At 32.3% G+C, this 5,000-nt stretch overlaps 1 protein-coding gene across 6 annotated transcripts in view; it reads right to left on the bottom strand.

The window, feature by feature from the left end:
- LOC106872628 (RNA binding protein fox-1 homolog 2) overlaps positions 1 to 5,000 on the bottom strand; it is a 528,156-nt gene that overhangs the window by 520 nt on the left and 522,636 nt on the right. The window lies entirely within an intron of this gene.

The following is a 5,000-nucleotide window of genomic DNA, read 5'->3' as shown; positions in this document are numbered from 1 at the left end:
GATGATGATGACATAAACACCCTTAAGCTTTATGAATTTCACTAACGGTACTGTTTTGGTAATGGTAACTTCCAACTAAGAATGGAAGACCAAAATGCAATGGTTGTTATAAGGAAAAGATGAAAGAATTGGTGCAAGACTACTTTTCCTAACCCCATAGTCATGTCAGATAAGTATCATCATAACCATCAGCATTTAATATTACTCTTCCATAGATGATTTGAAAGAAAACTGCATGAAGCTCTTACATCTGTTTTGGCATGGTTTCCATGGCTGGATGCCCTTCCTAATATCAACCACTTTACAGAATTAAGTGCATCACAATAAATTTTCAATAGAATTGAGAGCCAGCTTCCTTAGAGTGTGAACTGTACCCATAAAAAGAATTTTTTATAATTCTGATACTAGACCATAGTGTTCAAGAGTGCCATTTGGCATTATCCCCAAAGCTCTCATGATCACAGGAACAGTTGTCATTCTTAAATGCCACGTTTTTGAGACCTTTATTTCAAGAACCATGTATTTTATTATTATCACCATTGAGTGAAAGAGGTGTGCATGCCATTGATGTGACACTGGGGTACATATTTACAAAGCCCAATCTACCCATCATGACAACCCGTCTGATAAGGGTACACCAGGCACATGCATCACAACCATATGTGCACAACATGGCGATCTCATATCACGACAAACAGTGCCTGACCTTGGAAGTGGAGATCAGTTAGAATTTTCTACAGGTTGAGTAGCCCATTCCACTCAAAATGTCTCTGAATAAGAGTTGTTTAAGAATGTTGAATGAAACACCAGTGTTTCCAGAGATGAATTGTTCAAACTTCAAAGAATTCCTCTATGATGCTCAAAATTTCTTTCAGTCTTTCTTTTTTTTTTTCTAAGTTCCATCATTAAAGTGACCACTCCACTTCTTTAAAAACTTCAATTGCTCAATTTAATCATTGATGTACAAGACCCCTGGTACTTATAGAAATCAGACAGTCTGGTACTATATTTTACCGTCTCCTTTTGATGGATGAAAAGCAATAATAACTCAATGGTGATTTGATTTTAAAAGTAAGAAAATGAAGATGTAACAGCAGCGATGTAATGAAACACTGCAAAGTGTTTTGTCCATCGCCTCTGCTACTGCCGATCTGCTGATTCTGCCGATCTCACAGACATGTATAGAAGAGAAAGACAAATGGGAAATCAAGAAAAAAAAAAAAAATATATATATAATTAATCAAATGGGAAAACACACAAATGCAGGGACACACAGACAGACACAAATTAAATAATGCAGAATTTGTTAGTGATAAGTTGGCAAAATGATGTATGAAAGTAAAAGCGAATATAATTAAAAAAGACAATAAAAGAAAAAACTAATTAACTAAATTCTGTGACGTAAAAAAAACAAACTAATGAATGCCTAATCACTTGTTACAAGTGAAGGCTAAGTCAATCCCAGTGGCATTTGAACTCAGCACATCAACATGAACAACATGTTGCTAAGCAGTACTCATTTTGACACAAAGCCAGCAATTTTCATCAACTCTGGTACTTCACTGGTACCTAATTTTGTCTGGCATATGAACAATCCTGCCAGATCAGCACCATAATAATAATAATAATAATAATAATAATAATAATCATAATAAATGCCCTGGTGCAGTACCAGGCAGTGGTTCACATGGCTTATGATTTTAATTGATTGGAAGTGTTATCATGTACATTGTTTTGTCTTGGTATAAAAGATGGGCTACAGCAAATATTCTTCTCAATACCACAGATTTGCTTGTCAGTTGCTTGACCTTAACCAGTTGAGCATGTCCCTTGGTGGCTGACGATATGTGCATCTCTGATCATGAGCAGAAGTAGTGGGGGAGCATCATAGCCATGTGTTGAAAGGAATTCTTTGGGGTTTGGATAATTCATCTCTGGAAACATGGGTGTTTCGTTCAACATCCTTAAGCAACCTTTATCCAAGGGCCTTTTGAGCAGGATGGGCTACTTGACCTGAAGAAAATTCTAACTGGGCCCCACCTGCAAGGTCATGTGCTGTTAATCTTGATATGAGATCACTATGCCGTGCACATATGATTGTGATGCATGTGCCTGGTGTACTCTTATCAGATGAAAGGCAAATTCAACTTCGGCGGAATTTGAATTCAGACCGTAAGGACGGTCAAAATGTCATTAAGCACTTCACCTGGCATACTAATGATTCTGCCAGCTCACCGCCTTAATAATAATAATAATAATAATAATAATAATAATAATAATAATAATAATAATAAAAATTAATGGGGATGATGATGATGATGATAATAATGTCATGCTGCTTAGCAAAATTGAAATAGGACTGATATTCACAATATTTATGCTATTTTCTTGTTAATAATAATAATAATAATAATAATAATAACAATGATAATAATAGTCACATTAGCCTATATTAAGATGACAAATGGAGAACGTGAATGACTATAAATATGGTCCTTAAGACTTAGACAAAAAAGAAAAGAATATTATTAAAAAATTTAAATTGTATGGTTGCATTGCATTGCTTGCTTGCTTGCCAAAATGTTAAATATATATATGTATATATATATATATTAATTAATTGATAGATAAAAATAAACAGAAACAAAACAAAAATATATTCTACACAGCCAGCATTCTTTGGTTATATCATTTAAAGCCAGTTAACAAAAAAAAAAAAACTAAAATGGAAAAAAAAGAGAAAAACAAAAAACAAAAAATTGTAGAAATCAACAGAAAAAATTCGCAAATACTAATTGGTTGATTAAAGAAAGTTTTTAATTATAGTAATTATTTCTTAGACACGGTCATAGATCTGAGGAGATGGGATTACTAACTTAAATTGGCCCTAACACTTTTAGTCATATTTTGATTTAGTTGATCCCAGAAAGATGAACATTAAAGTTGAGGTCAGTATTATTTGAACTTGAAACCTGAGGATTCAGATCAAATATTAAAACATGATCTAACAATGTTGCTAACACACCAACTTTTAACCTGTTAGCATTCAGATTACTCTGTCAAATGTAAAACTGGCACTTCATCGCTTATACTGATAAGGGTTCCGGTTTATCTGATCAATGGAACAGCTTGAGAAATTAACGAGCAGGTAGCTGAGTACTCCACTGACATGTGTACCCTTAATGTAGTTCACGGGGAAATTCAGCATGACACAGAATGTGACGTGGCTGGCCCTTTGAAAAACAGGTACTACTCATTTTTGTCAGCTGAGTGGACTGGAGCAACGCGAAATAAATGTCTTGCTCAAGGACACAATGCATCGCTGGGAATTGAACTCGTGACCTTACAATCATGAGCTGAATGCATTAACCACTAAGCCACACACCTCTGTCAAATGTAATGCTTATTTATTCACATTGTTTTGAATTAATCATGGATTATCTTCTTGCGGCTTTGAGATTTTGATAACGGAATTGTTTATTTTTATTTAATCGCAGAAAAATGAACAGCAAAGTTGAGGTTAGTAGAATTTGAACCCGAAACCTGAAGATTTTGATTAAAAATTCAAAATTTGATTAAACCATGTTGCCAATCTACCAACCTTTAACACATTAGCATTCAGGTAACTTTGTCATATGTAAAGCTTATTCTTTTCGGTTAATCAGACATTATCTTCTAGCTTTGAGATTTTGATGATGGAATTGCATATTTTGAGATTGACATTATAGGGTTGGTGTGTGAGGTCAGATCTGGTCAGTTTGAACATAAAATACATAGAACATTTGGGTCATATCTGGCCACTTAAAGTATTAAAGAGCTCTTCAAGATTTAAACCAAATTGTTCTCCATTTTTTTCGCAAATGATTTTCATGTCTTAGCTTCTGAAGCAGCTGGAGATATGATATATGTATATATATGATATATGATATATGATATATGTATATATATATATATATATATGAAGACATTTTAAGATCAGAACTTAACTGCAGTTCATAGTGGTCCAAATCAGATATGTGGGTGTCTTTTCAATACATTGTCTGATTTAAAAAGCCACATCAGACGCTATGATCTAAGGTGTAAGCACAAAAGGTGGTCAGACTCTACATAAAGAGTAGACAACCACCATATCTGTATATCCACATATATACATACAGATGTGCATATTCATACACACATACATATATATTTATATGCACTCACACACACACATATAAATTCACATGTATGCATGCATATTTGTTTTTATTCTAATAGCATATAATTATGCATATGAACATAAATGTGGTGGGAGGAGGGGTAATTTTCTTTCAGAGCCAAAAGGCATTTGAATAAATCAGCTTTGCTTATATAGTTAGTTTGTGCAAGAATTTCAAAATTCATACATCAATAGCAAACAGAATTATTCCCCAACCTCTTTTATTCCAATATTTCGCTGTCTTTTTTGATAACTTTTTTTTTTTTCTAAATTTTCCTTGAAACCTCTTAGCTCTTTATTTATTTATTTTTTTCTTTTACAGAGCCTAAAATATATAATAGTTTTATATTTAATTTCAGAACTTTTTATTTTAAAGTTAGAAAGAGACAGAGAGAAAGAGAGAGATTAATATATTTTATAGAATGTATAAAAAATACCCTAGTTTGAAATCCTATGTTGCTTTTCAAAATTTTAAAGTTTTTGTTCGTCTAAATATTTTCGGAATTTTTTTTTTGTTTTTTTCTTAGGAAAATGGCTATAGCAGCACATTAATGCCCTTTCTGTATTTTTATGTTTCTACTTGTATATATGTTTGTAAGCACCTACAAACAGAGATAATATATATACACACACACACACATACTATATATATATATATATATATATATATATATATATATATATATATATATATATATATATATACACACACATACTATATATATATGTATATCCTGATTTTAGTTGTATTTTAATGTTTTGTGGTTGTAGAATAAAAGTTAATATTTCTATTTTGTGACAT

The sequence above is a fragment of the Octopus bimaculoides genome, chromosome 25 (assembly GCF_046866305.1).
Source record: "Octopus bimaculoides isolate indiv1 chromosome 25, ASM4686630v1, whole genome shotgun sequence".
In the NCBI taxonomy this organism is placed as follows: Eukaryota; Metazoa; Mollusca; class Cephalopoda; order Octopoda; family Octopodidae; genus Octopus; species Octopus bimaculoides.
The sequence above is the reverse complement of the archived record's forward strand: the minus strand, read 5'-3'. Positions and strand labels throughout refer to the sequence as shown.